This window comes from Lontra canadensis, unplaced genomic scaffold (assembly GCF_010015895.1).
Source record: "Lontra canadensis isolate GAN:19392208 unplaced genomic scaffold, GSC_riverotter_1.0 scaffold14, whole genome shotgun sequence".
NCBI classification, from domain to species: Eukaryota; Metazoa; Chordata; class Mammalia; order Carnivora; family Mustelidae; genus Lontra; species Lontra canadensis.
The window spans coordinates 24,182,974-24,196,529 of record NW_022631008.1 but is presented as its reverse complement, the minus strand read 5'-3'; the positions used below and the strand labels follow the sequence as shown (position 1 = coordinate 24,196,529).

Sequence of the window (13,556 nt, the reverse complement as noted above, 5' to 3'; positions counted from 1 at the left end):
ATTTAAGGAGAAAGCTGAGAAGAATAAACATTTACCGAGTTCTCTTGGCATTCAGTCTCTGAAAAACCACAGTATAAACTATTCATGCTGCTTCTTACATCTGTCAAATCGAAAATTAAAAGCCATAAAAGTGTAACACTGAAAATATGGCATTAAAAAGGATAAAGGTGGCCTTTGTAAAAATAACAAGAAAAGTATATCAGCCAATAAAATATTCTAACTCTTCATTTAAAAGTGCATCCTGGGCAGGACAGAGACGACGCTGAAGTGTTGGGACCCCAGGACGATCCCTCTCCGCCTTCAAAACGTGGACAGTACAGGTCCCAAACCGTACAATGCAAAAATCACAATTCTTCGTGTAGCAGCAAAACCACAGCAGTTTTTAAAATGACTAAAAAAAGATATTTGTTTTCAAATTCATATCATCTTCCAGCCTCACCTCTGAGCCTCGAAGATGGAGCGGGGAGAGTACCTATGTTGGTCCTTGTGGCTTGTCGGTGTCTTGTTGTTCTAAAACCAGGGGCGAAATCCCTAAGTTCCTCTGGGGGAAAGCAGAGACGGTGGCCGCAAGAAGGCTGGGCCGCTTGGTAGGTCCAAGACGTGCTGGCTTCTCTGGGCTGGAGGCCACCGAGGGAGGGCTTCTTCCTCGGAGATGCTTAATGACAGGAAGTGGCTTGATTCGTTTGAGTTTTAGCCAGAGGGGGTGGTGAGCTGACCAGCTGGTGTCATTGGATGGCGTGACATGGTTTGCTCTGCGCCCTCTCTCCACGCAGGGGACCCTGTGAGTGAGCATTCCTGGGAAAAAGAGAAGAAAAGGCCGGTCAGCATCCACGGGATCCAACCACACCCCTACCCCATGCAGGGAAAACCCAGGCAGGAGGCAGGGCCGCACACTCTGGCCCGGTGGGCCCAACCTGCGACGAAGGCGCAGGACAAGAGAGCACAGCGTGATTCTGACGTGTCTTTAATTCACAGTTCTGCTCGGGGTCAGCCCTGCCAGCTTTGTGTGAGGAAATGAAACAGGAGTCGCTTCTTGGAATGCTGTAATGAGCATGGGGCACCACGCCCTCCCCCAAGACCACAGCAGCATCCCTTCGCCACCAGGCAACCTTCGCCCTCCCCCATACAGCACGTTTAACTGGCAGCTCCTTTGAATGGCCCAAGGTCACCCCAAAGCGAGGCAAGGTCACGCAGGGGCCCTGGAGCTCCAGACCTCACCCCTGTACTCTGGGTCACAGCTCTGGTGTTTGCTACAAAGGAGGAAAGCCTAGAGATGTGCTTTTTAGCCCATGAATATCGACTGCAGACACGAAGACCTCTCTTCAGAGGTTTCCTGCAGAGGCAGCTGAGCTGGGAGAAATGCCCCTCTCCGTGCGTCTTGCCTGACAAAGGTGAGCCATTCCCATCTCTTGCTACCTGAACCGAACAGTAGCAAGGGACTGGCAGACAATAAGCCAACAGGGCTTCGGGATCCCAGGGCAGAGGCTCTGAAGGGGACTGTTCTCCAGGGAAGTCCATTTCTGGAGAATGCCCACCCCGGCTTTTACCACGGATGTTGGGCTCTGCCTCTCCATCCCTACTGGCTCATTTCATTGGCCACCAGTCCCTTGGTTTGAAATATAACCTCCTGAGGACACCCAGGGACTCCTAGTAAACAGCCACTTAGAAGTCTGCCAAGCAAACTGTAAAATCCCTGAGGTCTGGGGCTGTGTCTGTTTGGCCCACATCTCCACACCCAGCCCCCGGTTCAGCTAGACACGAGTTTGTCCAGTGAATGAGGGTCAAGCAGCTCCCGTCCCTCATGCCCTCAAAAAATTCCTTTTCTCTTCTGCTGATCCGTGAGGATGTCAGAAATGTAACTGGGTAAAAGCTGACTGAACGTGAGGTTTACGAGACAAGGGACTCGTAAACATCCTTACAAGGGTTGAGATTATTCCTAGAACAACGAACAAATAACCTCAGGGAGGCAATAGAATTGAAAACTTGAAGGGACCCCAGAGATAATATAATTTCCACATTTTATAGATGAAGAAAAAGAGGCCACAAAGAGACCCGCAAACTTGCTTGGGGTGTCTGTAGCCTGAATTCAGCTCAAGTATGAGGAGGTCAGCATGCTCGTTGGGAAGACTCAACACGAACTTGTGCTTTCAACCCTGCTCTCCCAGTCCTGGTGTTAATGGTAACAATAATAATGATCAGCCAAAAACAAGGTCTGAAAATCTGAATGTGCATGACAGGAAATGCCTGAGTTCCCCAAATCACATTAAATCACCAGATCTGTGTGTATTTAATATGTATATTAAAGAACCAAAGTGAAAATGCAAGACACCACAAATATGCAGTGGGGGTTGGAATTACAAGGCCATGGAAACCTTTTCATTTGGCATGGTCAGATTTGGAAATGTGGCTATTTATCTCTGAATAAAGAGCTCACTTTTTATTTCTTTCTTGTCTCTCTCTCTCTCTTTTACTTCCTTTTCTTTCTTTGTTTCTTTCTTTCAGAAAGAAACAATGGCAAGAAGGGATACAGAAATAAAAATGTCAAGAGCCACTATCAAATGAGAGGTCATAAAGAATTGGAAAGGAGACTCAGAAGGCACGAATGGATCCAAAGATACAAGTGTAGCTTCTTCTGGGGCAGTTCTTTCCATTTAGGGAGCATAGCCTGGAACTTGCTTTGAAGGGAGGAAAACCATCCCCACCCCTGGGCTTGGGACCAAGAGTGACCAAATTTTGTAGTTGGAGGAGGTCTCTGAATCCCTTCTTTAAAAAGGAAAAGGCGGGGGCGGGGGGGGGGTGGCAGCAGAAAAGCATTTAACGCTTTCTTCCAGTGACTGGGAAACACCGCCATTTTGAATGACTTACTTAGGAATGCCGTAATGGCTTTTTCAAGGATGTGGCTTCCCCCCCCCTTTAATGTAATCATGACCTCAAGAAGAGGAATATTTCTCAAACGAGTTTCTTTATATTCAAATCACCTTTGGACAAAGGCCAAACATGGACAGCATCAGCCTACTTGGAGAAAATTTCAAGGCTTTCATAAGGGACTTGGGAAAACGGGATTATAATGAGAGCCATTCTGGAACCTTAACTACAGCGTTTGCCATCCCAAACACTATAATAATCATTATTATTCTCTGGTATCTATTATTGTCTGGTAAATAATATGTGTTTTCCCCCCAAGTTCTAAAGGGTGCAGCTGCACTGCACTCTATTTTTTGCAGCCCCATTCCTGCTGCTCTGAAAGCCTCCTCACACCGAGCTTATTTTAAGAGAATGGCAAAGTAGACAATTTGTGCTGTTTCCTTGCCTCTCACCACACACTTGCCATGTCTGGGACACCCACGAAGGCCAGAGGGTGGCAGCACAAGTCCCTGTCTGCAGTCACATTTGAAGAGGGGGTGGGACGGAGGTCATCCTCCTTGTGTTCCAGTGACCCTGGCTGGTTCAGGGCAGGCCCCCCCTCCCTCCCACCCGTTGTTTGGGACATGGGAACAGACTCTGGCTTCAATGACAATGAAGAACCAAGCTTGGGCTACACCTTCCTGAAGTGACTGGTATGCAAAGTATGAAACTCAAGAGTGAGGAGGAAGCAAACTTGGAGTTTTAGAGAGGGATCATGAGGAAGTTCCAGAGCCTGAGCCAGTTCCTATATTGCCCTTGCCAAGCAGAAGGATCTTATGGAAAATCCATCCACTCTAAATTTCTTGATCTGAACAAAGGGGAAATTACTATGATAAGTGAAACAGAGACACTAGTTACAGTCCAGCGTGTCCCCTTCCTTAACCTGCCCAAGCCTTGATTCTTCTGTGAAATGGGTGCCTGGGTGAGATTTTCTATTATATCTTCCACCTCTCAAGTTCTATGACCATAGGATTTTTGGACCAAAGCCAGTGGTCAACTATGCAGGATTATAAACTTGAGCATAACATAAGGAAAACTATTAATAAATTTCTGAACTCCAAAGCCCAAAGTTCCAGAGACTCCTTTCTACGACTCTCTCTCTCTCACTCACTCACACACATACACACAGCTCTCTGGCAGAGAATTTTGGAGCGTCCCTTAATGCAGGGAATTCTGGGGAAGTGACGATATTTGTGCCTCCCATTGGGATTTTCCTGTGAGTTGGAGGTTCATCTCAAGGCAGGACAACCCAGGGTCCTATAACATGGACTATCATGCACACACAGCCCAGCTCGTACACCATGCGTGTACTGTATTTGAAGACCGGCTCCACAATGCACCGTCTCCAGCAGGCTCATATGGCCAGGTGCCTTCAGAATTCCAGACCCTTTGGTCCCTTCAGGCCAGAAGAATGAAGAACCTTCCTCAGGGAATGCAAACACCAAGGGCACTGAGAGAGCCTCTGCCTGCCTAGCACTTTCCTTTCTTTCTTTCTTTTAAACTAGACTCCACACTAGGGCTTGACCTCATGACCCTGAGACCAAGACCTGAGCTGTAATCAAGAGTTGGACGCTCAACCGACTGAGCCACCCGGGTGCCCCACTTTTCCTTTTTTCATCAGGAGAGCATTGCTAAGAATGTGATCGAGTTACTCATCCTCTTTTACCACACAAGAGTTTGCAGAGAACTACAGAGAATAAAAATTGGGCCTGAGTACTGATAAGTTTTTTCAGTGTCAATACTGTCAAAATACGACCATTCTCACCTTTCCTTCTTTGGTCTTTACAGTCTAAGACTTAACACTGGTTGTGTTTAAAAGGAAATTTTGTAATTTCTATGCAACCACTTCCAGAAGTAAACGCGCATCCAGAGAAAAATGTTTATCTTATCCTACATCCCAACATTTGCAAGCTGGTCCCTCCACGGTACAAGAGTCCACCTCTGCCAGAAAACCAGCCTTGGGTTATCTAATCCATTCTCCAAACTTCTATTCTTCTTTCCTTCCTCAAATACCTTTGTCATTAGCATCATCAAAATCCTGGATGTCTGTTGTGTCTTACCTGCTTAGAAGCCAAGCTCCCCGCATCTGTCATATTTACTCCCAGAATCTACAACCTTGTGGCATCAGCTGCACGATGTGCAAGAAATGCCCGCTGCTGAGCCTCTGGCCTTTGTCCATTTACCGGGGCCCCGCAGCAAGGCAGCTCACTCGGGCACGTCGGCCAATCACTTATCACGGTTAAATACAGCCATTACGCACTGGCTTGGGCCACGCTGTTTATCTGGGACAATAATGAGTCCCCGAGGACTAAACTGCTCTCAGGTAGCCGCAGCTATTCTGGGACACTCACAAGAGTAGAGCCTTGCGGTCAATGAGCAGAGTCACCTGCGTTAGCTGATAAACCCAAGTGTGATGCCAGATAGTGGTCTCCACGGCGAGCCCTTTCCAGAAAAGGCTGCAGCGTGGTGAGGTTTTGCCAAAAAATGGTTCCTCCTCTCCCCCATCAATCATCGCTTCGTGAGGTATTGAAATGGCTTTTACCAAGCCAGAAAGGGTTTTCATTTATGAAGTGGAGGGCACCTCTTTGCTTACAGCTCATTAGTGGGTGAAAGTCATTGAGAAACATCCCTTCTCCTTCCTGGTGTCATTACGATGGGACATAACCAGTGGCGGGGAGAGTGGTATGGGATCCAAGGGTGAGCTTCAGTTAGCTCAGGGTTGAGCTCTGGTCTGAACTACAACCTCATCACCACGGTTCTGCCCTCCCCATGGCTCTGAAAAGCCAAGGCTCAAGTATATTAAACAGAAAAAAAAAAAAGAAACCAAACATCAGGCCTTGGTTTTCTTTTTTTATAATCTTCTCCTTTAGCAATATCTCCTATTTTAGTCTTTAATCAATAAAAATCACAACCATATAAGACCACCTACTGGGATAATTCCATTTTTAATCCTTTGTTTGACAAATTAAAATTTTGGTTTTCTTTGCCTGGCTAGTTCTATGAGTTAAATGGGTAGAAAGGCCTGGTTATTCTCATAAGTGGTCACTGCTATTTCTTGCTGACCTCGAAAAGTTCCTAGGGGACAAAGAGCCCTCAGCCATGGAACCCCATCTTGTGCACTCATACAAACCCTTTTCTTCATCCTGGACAACTGATCTTCCTTAAATACCTCAAATCCTTCCTGGAACCTGGGGGATTGAAACAAACCAAATGACCCTGTCTGGCCCTACCCTAAAAGCAGGTGGGGATTCATGAGTACATGTTCACTAACGCACTGGAGCTGGTGGCTACAGTTATTCACAAAAGAGAGAAAAAAAAAAGAAGAAGAATTACATAATACAGTAAATGTTCTGCAGGAAATTTTGATGATGAAAAAGTCCTGGCTTTTAGGACTGAGCACTTCTGTAATGGTTCGGGAATTAAGTTAAGTTATTGTGTTAAGTCTGCAGTTTTCCACTCAAATTTTAGTGAGCACCTACTTTATTTCAAAGACTGCACTAGGCACTTTTATGTACTTATTTCACTTGAAAACAAGCATATTGTGTGTGGTTATCTCATTGAAACAACAATGCTACTCAAGTATTTATTATCGTCCCCATTTTGCAGATGAGGAAACTTTTCCCAGGAAGGGTAAGGAGCTTACTTGGTCAAAATCACTAGCTAGAAAGGGGCAGAGTTGGTTGAGTCCAGCTCCTATGACCCCAAGTTCTACGGTCCCGTGGAGGGAGTGCTTCCCCCAGTCCAGGGTTTCATCTCTCCCCTTCCTTCCCAATAAGTGGGGGGGGGGGGTGGTCACAGTGTCAAAGCCATAAGGGCCCCAGAGACATACACAGTCCAGTTCCTTTGCTTGACAAACAAGAACTCTGCGACATGATTTGTTAAGAAGTTATAAGTGCATTTCATTCAAGTTCCATCCAATATACAAACTGGCTAATGCTGGTTCATGTGCCTTCTAAAAATTTTGCTTTGGACAAAAAAAAAAGTAGATGTTTATTGTGTTAAGTCTGAGTCTGTCATTTCTCTATATATCTATATTATCTGGACATAGGCAGTCTAGGTTAAAAAAAAAAAAAAAAGAAGAAGAAAAGGATCCTAGAGCAAAAAGCAACTTTCTGAAGCAAGCAGCTATGGTTTACGGAGTGATAGTAAATTCTAGGATTTTAGGCGGGAACTGGAAAGGTGGTCTTTCTGGCACTTTATCTCTTCTCTACAACCAGTCCATGAGTAGAGGAGGGTGGGAAGGAGCACAGGAGATACTGAAAGAGGGAGAGGCTTCATATTCATGGAAACTAACTTCGCTGTACAGAATGAGAGCAAGCATGCTGACTCCCCACCATGCTGCCACCCACCCCCACCCCCATGCAGCCAAGGACGTGGAGAGTGAGGTTAATAATTGCTTCCCTGCAACCCTTCACCCTCACAACCCCAGATGTTGAGGTACAACTTATTTCCTGAGATCAGCTGCCCAACGTGAGGAAGTGATACCACGGGTGGCAAAAATATGCCTCTGGTTCTTGGCACGGGGTGTGTAACTCAAGCAGCTTTGGTCAGATCTTGTTTCCCACTGAGAGGAAAGGCAGATGAGGACTCAGGTTCTAATCCTGGCTATGCCACTCCGACCTTGAGCATTTGCTCTGTTTGTCCCAGTCCCTACTTGTAAAAGTTGAACCAAACATCTTAGAATTTCTGGAATGGTTTCCTCACCTCCAAGGCTGACAGCATGGAAGCATTTCCTCACCTTCCATTACACACATCCAAGGGAAGCAAGTTCTGGGCTGCAGGGGCCACTGTGACGATTCTTTTAGCAAGCACCTACTATACACCAGACACTACCTCAACATTTCACCCAGGTTATCTACACTGGAGCCTGATGACTCTATGGGGTAGGGGCTATTATCTACATTTTCCTTGTATATGAGATATGCTCTGTGATTTTATATGGGGACTCTGGAGCCGGGCTGCCAGTCGGATCCCAGCACTGTCGCTGATTGACCAATGACACTGGGTAGAAGACTTACCCTCTCTGTGCCTCAGTTACGTCATCTGTAAAATGGACTTAATAATGGTATCCCATAGGGTTGTTGTGGGCGTGTAACATCTGAACACTGCCTACATATAGAGTGTGCTCGATAAATATTAGCTGATGTCATTACATAATGAGAGAGCAGGCACAAAGAGGTTATAAAGCATATCCAAACTCACAGCTAGTAAGCGATGTGGCCAGTTTTCAAATCCAAGCAGGTCTCATTCCAGCCCCGTGGTCTTCTCCCAGACCTTGCAGCCTTTCCTCTAGGGACAGTAGCTGCTGGCTGTTGGGCACTTGTGATGTGCCCCACTGTCCATGTTTTCTTACCCATCCCTCACACGCGTGGGATCACTGCCTATGACCTGGAGAGACAAGGCACTTCCTTCCTCACCTCGAAATGCCTCTGCCAGGATCTGGACCCAGGCTGGCCCAACTCCAAAGCACAGGTCTTTTGCCAGGAAGCCACACCACTGCCAACCTTCCCCCCTGGAAGCCCACTGTCACCAGATGCGGGTGCTCGGGAAGAAGGTCTGTGATAGGGAAGGTTAAAAAAGATAAAAGGACATCTGCAGAAGCTGTCCCCTCCCCTGACAGCACTTGCAGGCGCTTGGGGGTGGGGATGGGATTCAGCGGCTGGGGACATCCCAGAAGCTGTCTGAGGTAGAACCAGCCACCCAAGCCTGATGGCTGCTCTTGGTTCCAAGACCAGAGCGTCCGGGGGTCCCCGTGGCCACCGTCCTCCGTGTGCCCGAGAGCTGCGGCCCACAGCCGGCACCAGGCCTGGCCAGCTGGTGGTCCCAAGAGATGATCCCTGTGTCTGCACGGCCCTGGGGCCCCGCCATCGTCCCCCGGACTGGCCTTGGACACTGTCCGTCCTTCCGCCACCAGCCGGGAAGCCCCTCTAGGCCCAGGCCCGATGCAAAGCCCCTCTTCCGCTGCACGGCCACCACTTCCGGCGCACAGGGGGCAGCCCCGCCCCTCTCATGGTAGCGATAACTTCCCGCAACGTGTAGCATCCACCCCTGGTAATTAGCCTGTCATCAGAACGCAGCCATCAGCCTCAGCGATGCCAGTCCTTCTCTCGCTTCCTTTCAGTCCCTGAACAGCTGCTAAAGTAATTTTCCCCCAGCACAGATTTCACGCTGTCACTCCTCCGCTCGAGGTCGGCCTGGCGCGTGGAGTACCAGCCCACGCCTCCCGCCCCGGCGCTCACTGCCCTCCTCCAGGGCTCCAGGCTCCGCCCCAGCCTGGCAAAGTGGGGGGCGGGGGGCGTTTGCCCCTAAAGGAGCTCACTGCTCTCCGCCTCTGTGGCTTTTCACATCCCATAGCCCTCCTTAGCCTGACACTCCCGACTGCCAGTCCAGGCCGCTCCCCAGAGTTAGGGCCTAACTCCCAACTCATGTGCTTTCTAGAGCCCTCCCAGGGTAACTCCATTCGCTGTTGCTCTCCTGGGGCTCTTCGCCTATATTTAGTCCACGAATACCTGCGCGCCCCCTTGGCCAGCCTTGGGCTAGAAAGTCAGTTACAGCCCCGAGGGAACTGCACAGGCCCCTGTCCTCCCTGAAGCACCCTGTCTGTGGGACCACGGCGACGGGCAGCTCTGCGTGGTGCTTGGAGAAGCTGCTTGGTTATTTCCTGTCTCTCCCAGCAGTTTATTAGCTCCTCAAAACAGTCAAGAACACCTGCCACTCCCTCTCCCCCTTTTTTCTTTTCCCTCCCTTCCTTCCTTCCTTCCTTCCTTCCTTCCTTCCTTCCTTCCTTCCTTCCCTCCCTCCCTCCTTCCTTCTCTTCCTCCCTTCCCTTGTGTCTCTTGACAACAGTGTCCCTGCACAAAGTCAACATTAGATATCATTAGTTAAAAATGGATATATTTTTTTAAATGGATATATTTTATTCTCTAGGGAAATACATGAAGACCATCTCTATCAATAAGTGAAAGGGGGCTGCCTCCCTCTGTTTAGAAATGATTGGGAGTTTTTTAAGCTTGTAGACTGTAAAATATGAATTAAGTATAAATTAAGAACTCCAATACAGAATTTTTTTAAAAGCTATTATTCTTCTGCATAGGCCACACACACACGTGTGCGTGCGCATGCCTGTACACATACACAACTGGTCAGATGATCAGACAGTGAAGAGAGCTGTCAAAATTGGACCTCTGAACCAGCTGCCCCTCACCTTCATTTGCAGAGCCACAAAGTTTTTCCAAAATTTTTCATAGTTTTCAATTAACATTTAGGATTCGTGTTGCTCAAACCTTGGTGGATATGATAATAGACATTAAGGCCCATGCTTATGATGCCTTCATATTAAAGGAGAGGAATGGAGGGACCTGGATGTATTTTTGGTTTGGCAAATTGTAGAAATATTTTTTTTCAAACATTTGGGGTTTGGCTAAAACCAAAACTTATTTTGCCAAGCACTTTGGCCTTAATTTTTAAACCCATGTGTATTTTAGAAGAAATTCAATCTATATGTTTCTGACTCATTTACACTTAACTCATGAAAATGCTGTTTGGTAAGAGCTATTAGATGTCCAAGCAAGTTTATGAGCCTTTTTTAAGCCTTCTTTTCCCTGTTCTTACCAGAAAGTTGTATTTTGCCAGCCATAAAAGAGTGTGAGCCCCAGAGGCCTGTGGTCAGTCTGAAATTTATAACCTCTGAAGCTTAAATGGATTCTGAGTGTGGAAAAAGTTTGGGTTTTTCCCCCCTCCTCTTTTTCATATGAAGTGCATGAAAAGGTGACCTCTGATAAAGACAGGATCCTAGGTCTTAGTTTCCAAGACAGCTAAAGGTGAATCATAAAGGGTCCAATCTAACCACCAATAAATTGCCCCTAAAACACTTCAGAGGAACGATATGACACTTTAAACTCATATGGCCACAGATCCAGAGCCAACACTCTCCCGGAAAAGTCTTACTAATTACTCCCAGGGTAAGACAAAGAGGTGAGACACAATACGATTCAAGTTGAACATTTTACCTTTGGGAGAACTGGCTCATTTTTTTTTTTTTAACTCACAGACAACCAACCCTGTTTATGACTTTTTATACATTTTTTAAATAAGCTGAATCTACTAAAAATAGCATTTGAATTAAAACCAGAAAAGCAGGAAGAACGTGCATGCAAGCTGCTGTGACTTCACCCTGTATCTTCTCTATATAATGGCGCTCGGATACCACTCAATTACAGTATTCCAGTGGGAGAAAGCTTTTGGATAAAGTACTTAAAAATGGCTTATAAATATTTAAAGTATAAGCATCTAACAAATCATAATGACGAAGTTTTACATTTAACCACATGTGCTCCAAATATCTTTAAATTACTCTAAATATGGGTTTAAAATATCAAAAGGGCTTGTTGATGGGATGCAGAACTTTGCAGAGAAACTTAAACCTGATCGTTCTTGCTCCCACAACACCCAAGCTGCACAATTTTTAAAGTGTGCGTGTGTAGATTTCCTTAGAAAAAGATCACGTTACAGCCCGAATTTCCAAAACAAGAGCTGAAGGATGAAATATAGGGTTTCCCTTTCTCTCACCAAACGCAGCTTAGCCACTTTGCTTCTAGATAATTTGTTAGTGTAGGTCGGCTCAAATTTAAGACAGCAACATTTTAGAAACACTTCGAGAACTCGGCCAGCTGCAAGGAGGATATCATTACAAATTGGGACACATGTTGAATGGGAATACCATTCATTTTCAATACCAAACACATGTCTGGGGAAATAAGCCATGCAAATGAGAGAGAGAGATATACTTTTTAATTGCATTTTTTGGGATGTTAGGTCAATGGTTCATATCAAATGAGTCTATAAAGTGTATCTCTCCCTCCTGTTGCATAAACGCTCTCGGCCACATTCTTACCTCCCTTTTTACCCGCAACAAAACACAGCCTGCTATCAAAGAGAGACAACACACCGGAGGCTCAATGGGGGAAACGATGAGACATCCAGCAGCACAGCCCAAGAGCAGGGTGGGATGAGGCTGGGGAGAGCTGGGCAGCTTTGATTTGTCACAGTCTGGACCCCGTGGCTCCGTGGAAAGGCAGTTCCCTTCTCTCTAATCAGAGAAGGTGCTGGGAAAACTTGGTAGAACTGCACACACAGGCTACTGCTGATGCCATCCCAGTAGGAGGAGCGAAGAGTTAAAAGATCTTGGGGGCAGCCGGACTGGTTTCCAATCTAAGAATGTGCCGTGCTCTCGGGGGCCATTCTAAAGCATAAGAGCCTGGTTTCAAGTTTTGCTCGTTCTTGTCATCTGCTTTTGCTCCGGTTGCTGTCACTAAGCATCTTTTCAATGATCCTTGAAATAATGGGTGTTTGTGTGTGAGTGTGTGTGTTCTCCCTCTTTGTGGATGGCCTCATGTTCTCAGGCTGGACCCCATCCCACTTGGTTGTCAGGCAGAATGCTGTGGAAATCCACAAATTTGGAGGAGAGCTCTACGGGGTCAACATTTCGAGCTGGCCTCGGAGAGGGCATTGACCCCTTTTCCGTGAGAATGGGACCCTGTTAAAGGATGCCGGCATTACATCGTTTATCTTTTAAAGCTAATTTATTTGTTTCTCAGAAATGGATTCCTTTTAGGCTTTTGAGACATTAAACACACAAAAAAGCATACGCATGCAGAATGCATTACCTTAACATGCATTCACATATGAAGTGCTGTCCATTTAGACTGGCAACCGAAGAGCACGCAATAATTCTTTGCAGGATGGGGTGAAGGGAAACAGAATGGCCACCTCTATCCCTCTGGAACAATCTCTTTGACAAGAGAATCTGGAAAAGGCAGCGTGCTGGGGGTGGAGGTCTTTCACCACATGAGGTAAGTGTGCAGGAGTGTATTTTGGTCCTCAAATACCTCTGGCCCTCCCCAAGACGTGTCTGCACGAAGGTAGGTGTAAGTGATCGAACCATGATGCCCAGGCAGCCGCTCAGGCTGGCAAGGAGATGATTCGTTGGAAATCAGACAGGGAGTTTATTTCTAGCACCTTTCTGAGCAATGGCTTGTTAAGAAGAGATCCAAAGCTTTCACTCTCTCCAAGCCCGGTGTCTCCAGGTGAAGAAGCATGCTAGTGAGCTACGGAAAATGGGTAGCACTTCCAGACATGGCTCCATCAATGCCTTGGTATTTACTGAGCCGTCCACTTCCCAGACGCTAGCCATTCTGCTCCCTTGTCCTCGAAAGTAGGGCAGAAGCTTGTCCCCTGAAGGAGAGTGTCTCCCTCCACGGTAGAAATCTCAAATTCCAGGGGGCTGGGGAAGTATCTAACTTGTTTCTTTTCTTGCTTACCTTTTCTTGTGCTCACAGGACATGGAGGGTCTACAGCCTTTTGCCTTTTGTCACTAAAGCCATCTTCTGGAGGCAAGTCTTATGTTATATCGCGGCAACAGCAGTTCTGCGATATTAGGTCCATCCATGGCAAAAACTGTTACAGATAATTCTGTTTTAAGGGAAACTCTACCATTAAATCGGCTTCCTCAGAGAGACAAGGAAAATTCCGGCTCAGATATGGCTTTGTGATGATGTCGAATAATCCTTCCGAGATGTCAGGCATAGTTCTTCGGAAGCTGAGGTCTACGGACCTCTCCTCCCAAGACAATGCCTCTGTGCACAGGTATGTAA

The 13,556-nt window shown here is 46.8% G+C and overlaps 1 protein-coding gene across 2 annotated transcripts in view; it reads right to left on the bottom strand.

Moving 5' to 3' along the window:
• Positions 1–683: 683 nt before the first annotated feature.
• Positions 684–13,556, bottom strand: part of SOBP (sine oculis binding protein homolog) — a 159,380-nt gene continuing 146,507 nt past the window's right edge. For both annotated transcript variants that reach the window (XM_032858249.1, XM_032858251.1), the window contains one exon: positions 684–795. The gene's annotated coding sequence lies outside the window, so the exon portion shown is untranslated. The remainder of the gene's footprint in view (positions 796–13,556) is intronic.